The following is a 13,339-nucleotide window of genomic DNA, read 5'->3' on the forward strand; positions in this document are numbered from 1 at the left end:
CTTCGATTGCTAATTATCTTTCACTCTTAGTGGACAAAACTGGAAGTTGCACGTAGGTTTTTGAGATTTGTTTGAGTTTCTTAACAAGCTTATTGTTAAGCGAGCGAGTAGGAGTAGGAGTGAATACGAGCCGAGTCGAGCCCGAGTTCAGCCAGCTCGAGCTCGGTTCGACTGATGAAACCTCGAGATCGAGCTCGAGAATAGCTCGACGGAAGCAACTCGACTCGGCAGTTACGTGTTGAGCTTGAGTTTCACTCGATTAAGGCTCGACAAACTCGTTTGAATATGGACTATTACTTTGCTATAAATCAAGCTTGACTCTATTAAGACTTGACAAATTTGAATGAGTTTTTGTAAAAACTTGCATAATTAATTAAGGTCAATATTCTTCCGTAGGATAACTTAACATCAAACTTGAATGAGTTTTTTGTTCGAGTATGCAATTAGATATACATCATATATCATTATTAACAGGACAACATAATGTTGAAAAAGTAGTGGAATCAACTGAGGTGGTAGACTCTAGCCAACCATTTTTTTAGGATCATTCTATTACAAAATTGAGGCTAACAACATTTTGCTTGCATGAATTTATAGTGCAGTCATCAAACTAGTATATAATAATCTCAACCACTATCAAATTAGCTGTGGCATAGTGAAACAAATCATTTATAGAATAATATGAATTGAGTGATTAAAGAAAGTAACATGTAGGTATTAGCAGTGGTAGAATGAGTGTCAAATTAAGAACAAAAAATTACTGCAGTTATTATTCTAACAATATGGAACATAAGAACTCATAAATAAAATAGCCCTTAATATAGCAAATCAATATTTTTTGTGCATATGATATAGTTATTGAATATGAATTTGCAATTACCACCATTGTCATTAACAGTTCAGGCAACTAAGATAAAAGACAATTAGGATCAAAGACTTCCATCCATTAACTAGTCTTTGTTTCCATTCACAAAACCAAACTTCAAAATAATGCATTATGTGCAATGTTGACCAATACTATTTCCATCATGGTAGATAACATCATAACAGCATGAGATCAACAACATGTGCATCATTCAAACAATATCGAACAAGAACAATAGTTGATGCTATCAAGCCTACATCTTTGTGCTGAGTCCGCAAGCCTTTATAAAAAACTATGATTCCCATTAACAAAATGAACCCATTTGAATATGTCTAGCTTGTGAAAACAAGATAGAACATTGTAGTTGCCAAGTATGAGACCTACAAAACAATGTGATTGCCAAAATTTTGATGTCCATTGCTCTTACACGTTATGTCTTCATCAGACCAACAAAACAAAGTAACAAATCATAATCACAAAGATGAATAACCTAACTTTGTCAACTACAATTTTTCACATATGTATATGAAAGTAATGAAATTAACACTCTTTAAAAAGAGCAGTCGCGAGCCTACAAACTATGATTCCCTTTAACAAAATGAACCCATTTGATATTTCTATCTTGTGAAAACATGATAACAAGTTTTCAAATTAAAGATCTTTTCACAAACAAAGTATGGTGTAACAAGTATGACACCTACAAAGCAATGTGGTTGCCAAAATTTTGAAGTCAATTGCTCTTACATGTTATGTCTTCATGAGACATATAAAACAATGTAACAAATCATAATCACAATAACTAATAATTATACCATATTATTTCAAGAATGTAAACTACATAATTAACATACAAAAATGAATTAGAAGATCAACTTGAATCATTCTAATAATATATATTCATTTGATTCATCCTCAATTTGAAAGAAATACATATAGTTAATTAATAAACGATTCACAAAATATTTAATGAATACAATTTCTTCAAGACATACTTAGTTTTGTTAACACTTCATGCATTGGATCACCATCATTCTTTACCCAATTACCCAAACAAACCAAAACTTTAATTGTTTTCGGTATCAATGAATTATGACTATCATTAAGAATCTGACCTCCTGTAGTAAAAGCTTTTTCTGAAGCAACATAAGTTATTGGAATTGACAACAAATCATGCTTTACTTGTGAAAGAATTCAACACTTGAATTCCTTATCCTTCTATCATTGCAAAATATTAAAAGAATAATCATCATCATTATTATCATGCTTAATCAATTCATCATCCAAATATGTGTCTATCTCGGATTTGGTGAGCTGAAAGTAACATTCTCAGCTTCACCTAAGAACTAAAAAATAGCTTTTTTCACCGCATAGTGTGTCTTGAGTCTCTCGACCTTAAATAGTGGAGGAATTAGTTGATATGGTAGAAATATTGGCATCCACTTTTTCTTTGAACATAAGTTTCATAAATAACTTGCAAAGTTGTTTTATCATTTTCATTTGTTCATCTTTTCTTCTCTTGATTGGCAAATTTTTAAAAAGACAAATTCTGATAATGAGAGTTTTATGCGTGGATCCAATATAGATGCAATAGTCATTAACAAGTTACAGGATTTTTAATATTTATCAAAATTTTCTTTTATTTTCATTGCCATTGCCTTCATAAATCTGCCTTCACTTTCAACATTTTCTTGCAAATTTCAAGAAAAAACAAGTTTGTTGTTGCATAAGATGACCCAAAAAATAAGGTGGAGACATTATGAAAAACTTGAAGAAAATCACATAGCACCGCTATTTTTTCCCAATCCTCAAGTCCAAACATTCATATCAAGCTTGGGTCTTCCATGCTATATTAAGGAAAAACATCTTTATATGCAAGAGTTATTTCCAACATACAATATATCGAATTATATCAAGCGAATACATATGACACTAACTTCTTTGTCGTTGAAATTTTCAACTCTCTAGCCACAGCTGCAAAACCATGGAGTCTTGAGGGTGAAACTTTGATATACTTTACTGTATCTCTAATGCTAATAATTTTATCTTTAATGGCACTCAACACATCTTTTACCATCAGATTCAAAATATATGCACAACATCGCACATAAAAAATTTACCTCCATAATACAAGTTGATTTCACTTTTTTCTATGTTCTCTTTTAATTTTTTGATAAGAACAACATTTGATGAAACATTGCCAACTGTAATAAACATTATTTTCTTTTTAATCTCTCAATGTGCAAGATGCTTAGCAATTACATTGGCTAAGACTAATCCATTATGAGGTGGCTCAACTTCAGTAAAATTGATGATACGTTGTTGCATATTCCATTCTTTATCAAAGAAATGCGCTGATAATGCCATATATCCAAGCTGTTGATTTGATGTCCACATATGTGTAGTCAAAGCAATTTTATCAACACCCTTCAAGACTTCTTTTAATTTCTTTTTTTCATCTTCATAAAAATTTGTTACATCTCTCCTAACTGTCATTATTGAAACTGGCACCCACTTAGGAAAACCAAGCCTAGGAAGGAACCTAAACCAACAATTATCTACTATAGAAAAAGCGTGTTCTCTAGTTGTCACTAATTTTGTGATTATCTCTATTATTGATTGAGCATCGATGTTAGAACCATTTCTATAAGCTTCTTCGTGACATTTGAAGTCTCTCCTGATTTAAAACTTAAAACCGCTTACTTTTGGTTAATAAAACGTGTCAAACATTTGTGCCTTCTCATTTATGATGTAGATCCACCTGTACTTATCATAAATAGTGTTATCATAAATAGTGTACTGTAGTACTTACATTTCATTTTTTTTTCACATCATTTATATTCACCTCGTCAAAATCATTCCATACTATAGAAGTATTTGCTCTTTATCTTTTTGCACTACTTACAAGTGCTTCATGAGTATCTATTGAAACTCCTTCATTTTCAGTGTCTTGCAAATCCATAGGAGTTTCATTAGGGGGGCGTTTGATGCGCCGAAAATACACTATTCACCGAGAAAAAAAATTCAAAAATTTAAAATTTTTGCATTGTATCAAACGTAGAAATTTTTTTTCGACCGTTAAAGTCGATTCTGGAAATTTTTTTCCGGAAAAAAATTTCCACCTGGAGAGACGGAAATTTTTTTCCGGAAAAAAATTTTTGCCCATTAGGGCACGCAAGCGCGTCTTCCTTCCTTCTCCTCATCTTGTCACTCCGCGAGCAATTGGGCACGAAGAACAGGTGCTGCAGGATGACGACGAGAGTGAGGAGGAGATTGATGTCGATGAGCTTGAGCGGAGGTTGTGGAGGGACCGAATCCGGTTGAGGCGGCTGAAGGAGCAGAATAAGGCCAAGGAGAACAGAGACATCGCCAAGCAGAGGCAGTCGCAGGAGCAAGCACGGCGGAAGAAGATGTCCAGGGCGCAGAAGTATCAGGCGGAGAACGCTATTCCCGAAAGCCCGGCCATGGTCTCTACACCTCAGACTCTTCAGGAGCTACAGGACACCACGCTGGGGTCTCTGTTGTCTGCCCTTATGCAGCAGTTGCAAACCGCCTCAGAGGCAGTTCCCACTGGAGAAAGGGTTAGCTCCACCGTGGTGGCCGACCGGCAAGGAGGATTGGTGGCCTCAGTTGGGGCTGCGGAAGGACCAGGGTCCTCCCCCTTACAAGAAGCCTCACAACCTCAAGAAGGCATGGAAGGTTGGTGTGCTCACTGCTGTGATAAAGCACATCTCTCCGGACATGGACAAGATCCGGAGGCTTGTTCGGCAGTCAAAATGCCTGCAGGACAAGATGACAGCAAAGGAAAGTTCGACGTGGTCGGCTATGAAAGAAACCCCTCTTTTGAGAGCTATGCTTCTGAGAACAGGACCCTGTTCTTGGGAAAAAACAGTGTAGCAGTATGTACTGTAGAGACATTTACTTTTTGCAACGGCTTCTTCTTCCCATCTGGTTGAAATTAAATCTGCATCACTCAAGACTGATATGAGCATTTACTCATGGTGAAGTTCCATTTTATAGCATTGTGTATTGGTGGACCAAGCTTCTGCTCTTTCTTTTTTAATATATAGCATCTTTGTTCGAGTTCACAAACATAACGTACTTCCTAATTCCTGAAATTTTTAGGAATACTACTTTAGGCACATGGATGGTTGCACCGTTAGTTCGGAAGCAGAGCGGCAACGGCTTATCTGGTGCTTAGAGGCAGTGATTTTTTTATATATTTGTTATTGGTATTTTTCCCATTTCATTTTCCCATACCATCAAACTCAGAAATATAGAATTGGAAATATATTTCTGAGTCATCACACACACACCAAAATTGGAATTGGAAAAAAATTTTCCATTCCATTTTTCCATTTCTTATATTTCCAGAAATATATTTCTAGAAAAATATTTTCAGGCCATCAAACGGCCCCTAGAGGAATGTACTCCAATTGGGACATTTGTTTAGCTTTGTCTCAAATCACATACTTGCTTGCCCTTTTCAATGATATTTCTTTCTAAATTTGTCATTCTTCAAACAAGTAATTTTTTCTTCTACTCAATCTATTCTCCTATTTGAACATGAAATTTTTGTTAAAGATCTTTATAGAATTTGAAAGCAAGCATCACATAAGTAATAAAGATACATCCACAAGAGCCCAAATGACTGGGAAAAACAAAGTTGCTAGTTCCTCAAACATTTCACCTACAATTAATAGGCCATGAATTGAAAAAATAGGTAAACTTAGACGAGCAACAGATTGCACCTACGATTTTAGCCAACGAGATAACACACTCATTTTGATTAGTCTAGTCATGTACAAGATGGACTAGGCTCCTTGTTTTATCAATCCAATCTTGGGTTGACCGAAATTTAGTTGATTGGATACTCTATTGGTTTTGTGACGCCATTGAGGTGTGATAGTCATGCACTTATCTCTCACTCCCTCTCTCTCATGTCATGTCAACATAAAATTAGAGAGAAATTATTTACACTTACATAATTAGGCCAATCATTCTCCTTTGGTTTGGGGATTTTCTCACTGTGGTTTCACACGATTTAGGACTTTCAAAATCTGGTTTTTGAGACTATAGGTGGGTCATTTATAAAATGTCATTTTCCTTGTTTGAAAAATGTGCTTTGGAGAAGTGTTTTACCAAACGTCCTAAGAAGAAACATGGCTGAGCCAAGGTTGATGGATTTCATTTGGGTTTAGCAAAGCTAGTTCGGATTAGAAGGCAGCAAGGCTACCGAATTGGGGACCTTAAGAGCAGCAATGGGGTGTAGAATTGGAGCCAAACTATCTACGGATATGAAGCAGTTTGATACTCAGGTAGCCGTTGGTTGGGAGCTCAATGACAGGAAGGAGGCTTCTGTTCCGAAGCTATGATGGGTTTGCTTTAGGAGACTAGAGCAGAAAATCTGCTAGTTTGAGAGTGGGAGGTTGCTGTAAGTTGGAAGGGAAGCAAGAAATCTATTCTTGCTGGTTTGGGACAGCAAAGAGCATGCAGTTTGGGGGACAACACAGAACAACTGTCACAAGTTGAGGAAGCTATTGGCCCAAACTTGGAGAGGGAGCTATCTAGTCATATTTAGTTTGATAAGTAGTTGCCCAAACATGATGAGCTTAATTGGAACCTGAGCTCGGTAAATTTACTGGTCTTTGCAATGTGCAGCAGGGCCACTAAAGTTGGGAGTATGTTGGAAGCAACTGTAGAGGATGGCAAGGTTGCTGGTCCAAACTAGAAGACAACACCAGACTTATTGCTGCAAATTGGCAACATGACAACAGGAGATCACTGGTCTAGGCTTGAGGTAGCAGCGAATTGTTGGTTAGGGTCAATCGACACTATGGTTTGAACCTATGAATAGTAAGGGAGCCATTGTTGATTGAAAGCAGCAACGAGCTGCCATCTATATGAGCAAGAGTAGTACCTTGAAGCAATAAGGCAGCTCCAATGTGGGGAGCAGGTATGCAAATGTAGCAGCAAAGAACCAATCTAGGCCTGTGGAATGGTGGGGCTAATGCGATTGAGCTGCAAATAGCAAGGCAGCTAAGGTTTTAAGCTTAAGACAGCTAGGCAATTGCTAATCTACTGGACCAAGCTTGAAATAAGGAACAAATGATTTGATGGCAACAGAGCCACGGTCCAAGGCGTACAAACAGAAGAGGAGTTGCTGTCTGGAAGCAGTAGAGAACTCCTATTTTTGAAGGCAACAGGGTGTTGTGTGTCTGTTTGTTCAAGAATATAACACAAAATTGAACTTAAAAGCTGGTTATAAAATTACTAACCTAGAAAGAAATGTGGCAAAGCTGGAGATGCCAGTTGAGTAGTGGCTGAATGAAGATGCGTCTACAGGAATTGGGCACATGACATAATTTTTCTAAATTTCATAAGACTACCCAAAATAAAAAATATAGGATTTTTAACACACTAACATCTGTTAATGGATGAAGAGCATGTTCTTAAAACCAAAATTCTACATCATCAGAATAACCATAATTAAGAAGGATGTGTGCCTAGATACAAGAATATGCTTACCATGCAAGAAGAATTCTGCCACTTGGAAATGCATGAGCAGTGAAATGAATGATTACAGAGAGTAGAAGGAATCCCACTTATGTCTTAATCCAGTCTCTCTAAAAGATTTATCACCAACCATGGGCAAAACAAAAGAGAAAATAGGAAAAATCACAACCAGCAAACAAAGTCACAAACAACATAATTTTGTGAAGGTTCATGAGATAAGAAACTCATAAGATTCAGCATAGAGCAGTGTCAAGTAAGAGACAATATAGATACACCTGATTTGGTTTTAGCAGTAAAAGAAAGATGTTCCCATCTATCTAGTAATGATGAATCTCTCCTTTTTTTTCCGTGGAAGCTTTAGAACAAGTATATATTTAGGATGCATTGTTTATAGGGTACCCTTCCTCCTGTGGGAATAACATTTCTCTTCTTTATGTTCATGAAGTTTGAACAATTCAAAAATCTCTAAAAAGTGATAGATATAGAGGTAAGAACTTGTCAAACGAACCGCACTCCTTTGTATAAGTCAAGAGTTCTTTACACCCCAAAATTTTCCAATTTTTCTCAATGGCGATCTTGAAAATTTCCATAAAATATTTCAAACCGGAGTTGATGTCCACCCAACCCAATCATAGACCCAAGTCTAAGGATCACTTGCAAATCAAGTTAGAATGATGAATTGCAAAATCAGAATTTTTTGTCAAATTTGAATGAGATTTCAAATTCAGCTTGGCAAAATTTTGAGATCGATCCAAATCGAGGTCCAGAAGTTACAAATTTTACAATCAAAATTAAAATTTTCATTAGTGAGAATTAAAATCCTCTCTCAATTTTATTTCAAAACAAAGAGAAAAAATAATCGGCGGGACTTTATCTCTCTCAATTTCCTTCCTTAAAATTATTGGAGAAAGACCCAACCAAAAGAAAATAATCTAGGAATGGTTCTCCTAGAGGGAGGAGTTCCCAATTTTTCTTAAAGTCAATTCAGTAATTGACTCTTTCTAAAAAATTAAAAATTCAAATTAAAACTTTGGAAATCCTAAAATGGGCTCAGAGAACCATGATAACCAACTAACTCAGGTCAGCCCCAACCGAGCTAATCCGCTCCCTTCAAAATGAACCAAAAAGTTATTTGAGGAGAGTGCACTCTTCATCCACCCCAAATCTCTTTCATAGAAACTCAAGAGAAAGAGGCACCTTGACATGCTAAGGCCGAGCCGATCTTCAGACAAATCAAGAATTCGCCCAAGGTTAGATTGACGTTAACCTATAACAATTATATCAAGTAAAAAGTTTCTCAAACAAGCTTGCTCTTTTACTTCCGACGTTTTTGGAATGGATCACCTCAATCTAGCTAACCAGTTTTTTGAAAAAAAAGAAAATTAAAGAGGCATCCAAGAATAAGATGCTTTGTTTTGAACCTTTCCTAAAAAAATTTTCCCAAAGCCTAAGAGAGCAGCTTGAAATCAGGCGTTCACCCCTATCCCCCATTTGAAATGGAATAAAAGCTTTCAAAATCAAAGGCAGCCCAGTTGGGCGTGCCATTTAAATCAGGTTTCCAAAACTTGAAACCAGAAATTTTCAAGTTAGAACAAGAGGGGACGGCCATGAATGGCGTGTTCCCCTCTTCCTTTCATGTCTTCTTTGGAAACAAACCAAGAGCTGGTTAGAATCAGCTCTTTTCCAGTTGACTCCACTCCCTGAAAATGTAGAAAGAAAGACCAGCATGCCTCCTTGTTTGTTCCTCAAGTTAAGCTAGAGGGACAAGCTAACAAAAGGAAGAATTGGATTGGCAATGAAGGAGGTGCACCTTTCATGCATAGTCCCTTCCTGCCCATGCCAAAAGTAACTCTTGATTTAACTTGGTTCCAACAAATTGGTTCAAGTTCCAGCACCAAGTCCCTATAAATTGAACCCCTTGCAAACCAGCAAGGGATCCCTCTCCAGCCAGTGAGTCGTCCAGCTCTAGGCGTGGTGGACTTCGGCCGAGCTCTCCTCCCACACCTTATCAAGTTAGGTGTTATTACAGACCTACCCCTAGTACGACCGAAACTAGCGGCCGATGGTGCCGAGAGCAGCCAGGGAGCGTCGGCCAGGCTAGTCACATGCGTAGGTGCACAGGCTTCAGCACACAAGGAGGTTGACCATGGATTCGGAGATGCTATAGATGGAGGAGCGGGCGAAGCATCAGGGGCCGAACACGAACAGCTGGTGGCATTTCATCAGGGCGGTCATGGACCAAGCCAGGCACTAACACCCGGTCTAGGTCAGGTCGGTCCTGAGTCTGGTATGAACCCAGGTCAATTGTGGTAGCCTAGGGCCGAACCTAGGCAAATTACGGGCTGAGCCTATAGGGCGTGGTCATAGTGCTTTAAAGGATCGAGTCTGGGCGGAACCCAGACAAGTCTCACCCGAGCTCACAAGGTTCAAGTCTAATTAGGTTTTCGAGACGTCTCGTCTCGACCTTTCGTTTCAGCATTTGCTTTGAGTTGTGTGTGCGTCTTGGTTCGAGTCACTTAGGAAACCAAGACATTTCAAGACTATTTAAACAATTATGTACTTTGCTTTCGTATGCTTGAATAGAATTGGAGTTTTATTTTGGGCATCACTCTCTCTCTCATCTCGTATCTTCGCAACCAAGTCTTTCACTTTTCTGGCGACGGTCGAGAAGTCTTTCGCAACCAAGTCTTTCGCTTTTCCAGTGGCCGGCGACAGCTGGTTCTTCTCAAACATCCGACGGCTTCCTCCTTGTTCGCACCCACCCCTTTCTCAAAGGGTGTCATATGCAAATCAGTAAAATTATTTTAAAATTGAGGTTTTGAAAAATATTTTAATGAAAAGGGATCCGCCCATCGGTACGAGGTCCAATCGTTCCTGCCGCCTTTAACAGGGATAATTAGACCAAGGACTAGGATCATTTGGATCATATACAAGTTTTTGATGCAAATCCTATATGCTTATGCATTGAGGTTTTGGATTCAAGAACCAAAATTTATTTTGAATGAGTGATTTGAACTCGTTTTAAAGATTAGAGGACTTTCAAGTTGGTTCAAAAACATTTGTTTTTTGTGCCATTCGATTTGAAATACACAATTCTTGAGGATTTTGAAGAGTGAAATTGAGTTCTTTATTGTGAACTCTAAATGGTTCATGAGTTGAAATTATGATCAACTTTTGAAAAATAGCTAAGTTTCCTTAGCAAAGAAACTTGATTTTTCAATTCTTCTTTTGCCAAATCGTGTGATTTGGTTAGGTAGAATTCATTCCTTTGATGAAACATAGGTTCCAAATTGTTAGAAAACGTGTTGTTTTTCAAATATACTTTGGCCAAGATCATGAATGTATTGCTTATGTTTTCTTTTGAAGTTAAGAGAAGTTTACAAATTTTTGTTGCAATATGACTTGGTCACTTTTTGCAACTCAAATTTGAATCACTTAACTTCTTGAGAATGTGCAAGTGGTGTCATTGATTTTGAGTGAAAGTGAATGCATTAAATTAGAAGGGAAACTATATGGAACATTCATTCTTCTCTCTCTCATAATCTCTCAAGGTTCATTCATATGAAACATACATTCTTCACTCTCTCATAATCTCTTAAGGCCCATATTGCAATTTCACATCATACGATCTACACATAGAGATTGATTTTAATTAACATGTAGGACTTTATCTAAATATGCTTATTATATGATTAAGTACATGAATTAGAGATGTAGTCCATAAGCTTGAGACTTGACATAAAACTATCAAAATGATGAAAAATATACAAATGATGTGAAAATCAATTTTTTTTTTTAAATAGATGGGAGACGTGGATGACATCCACTTTCGTCTCAAGATAGCTAAAAAAATCAGACCTTATGTTGATTTAGATAGCTGAAAATTATGGACATTGATTCCAATAAAGGGCTTGTTTCTTAGATAGAAATGAGAAGTCTTTCATCAAATTTCAGATTTCGTACTCATGAAATCGTCAACTTCTTTGGATAGTTCTAGGATAGTTGGCATTTTAAATATATAAAATTTGACATTCATAAACCAATTCCTATAAAACATGGTCTGATTTCAACAACATACATACATCTTACGTATGGATTGCTGAAATTAAGCAAATTTTAAAATGAAATAAAAATGATTTCATAACTTGGTACTATGAAAATCAAAATGAACCATGTTCTTAAAACCAGTTTGAAAACGTGTTCCAATCTGATTTTAAGAGAGGAAAATCAGAGAAAAGAGGGAAGAATACTTGGACGAATCTCTCCTCTCTTCCTTGGCTTCTCCCTCCTAGCTCCTTGGTTGCAGCACTTGATGGAATACCTCCAAAATTTCGTCCCCCCCCCCCCCTTGGTGGCCAAGGGGAGGTTTATATAGAGGAGGAGGTGGGTTCAACCACCTCCTTAAATTTGCCTTGGAAGATTAATCAAGGCTTAGGGAGATGAAAAATGGAATAAATGGAGTTTTAATGGCTTTATTTACTCATTCTTATCCCAATTGCACGAGCTAGGTGGGCTGGGTTAGGTTTGGTCAACTTGGTTCAGACCTAGCTGACCAACATTGACCAAATTTTGGACAAAAATGCTCTTGCACAGGGTTTTGCCTTATTTTGTGCTATTTATTTATTTTTTTGTTTGAAATCGAGCTTGTTAGGTTAAAACCTAGTTATTAAGCTCCAAATGCAATTGAATTATGATAATCCAATTTAAATTTGAATAAAATTTGAAAATTCGATCAAATTTGGCTCGAAAAGGGGATTTTCGTCCATAATTTGATTGAAGATGGATTTCAACTGAAATAAACTTTCGTTTGAAAAATTGAATTTTAATTTGGTATTTAATTTATCTATTTGACAAATCCAAATATTTATTTGCCTTTTATGAGCCAATTTAGGCTCTGTAATCTCAATTTGACCATAGAAGGACAAAATTATCCACATTGGTCTATTTCGACCAATTGACCAAAGTCAAAGCTCAATTGCGAATAGTTTGACTTTGTTTGAGCTAATTTGATAAATTTGAGATAAGAAAGTTCTTAGTTGAGCTAAATTGTACTTTAACTGGGTTTAGTCAAAGTGGGTTTGGTTTGGTCAAAGTCTATTTTCGTCCATTAATTGGATCGTGAGACAGACCTACTTTTTGACCAAGCTGAGCTCATATTGACTGAGCCTAGCTAAGATTTGGGTGCACTAGGGTCGAACCTACTTGAATTAAGTGGGTTTGACCAGCCTAGTTATTGCTTTTTGAAGATTGAAAACTCCTTAAAGAGGACCTATTTAAAAAAGAGAGAGATGCATAAATGCTTCTCTTTTCCTAGTTTTTAGTTATGATATCATTCATTTCTCCTTGAAAGTGGTTTTTTCATTTAATTGAGAGAAAACATTTATTTATTTATTTATTTTTTTAAATGAGGGGTGTAAACCCTGGGGGGCTCTTGACCACATGGGCTAGGTGGGGCCCACACGTGGGTCCCACGTAGCATTCTAGACTGAATTAGATCTAATTCTTGGATCTAAGTCAAAATTTGAATTTTGCAATTGGACTTGGATTTCAAATGACATTTACAATTGAATTTGGATTTCAAATGACATTTGTAAATGGATTTGGATGTCAAATGACATTTGTAATTGAATTTGAATGTCAAACGACATTTGTAATTGTATTTGGATGTCAAACGACATTTGTAATTGAATTTGAATGTCAAATGACATTTGTAATTGAATTTGAATGTCAAATGACATTTGTAATTGGATCTGGATGTCAAATGGCATTTGTAATTGGATTTGGATGTCAAATCCTAATTTAGACTTAGTTTGGACTCGCAATCCTGCATTCGGATGCATGCCATGTGTTAAATTCATGATTCAAATCTAAATTACATTTAGGTTTGAAATTGACTTTGAAATTGCAAAATTTCACAACTCTTTTGTCAAATTTTCATATTGCTTCAATTTTAATGTGGAA

The 13,339-nt window shown here is 36.6% G+C and overlaps 1 pseudogene; it reads left to right on the forward strand.

Moving 5' to 3' along the window:
* Window positions 1-3,145: 3,145 nt before the first annotated feature.
* On the forward strand, window positions 3,146-4,759 carry LOC116262208 (protein ETHYLENE INSENSITIVE 3-like; annotated as a pseudogene).
* The last annotated feature ends 8,580 nt before the right edge of the window (window positions 4,760-13,339 follow it).

Source organism: Nymphaea colorata, chromosome 10, assembly GCF_008831285.2.
Source record: "Nymphaea colorata isolate Beijing-Zhang1983 chromosome 10, ASM883128v2, whole genome shotgun sequence".
Lineage (NCBI taxonomy): Eukaryota > Viridiplantae > Streptophyta > Magnoliopsida > Nymphaeales > Nymphaeaceae > Nymphaea > Nymphaea colorata.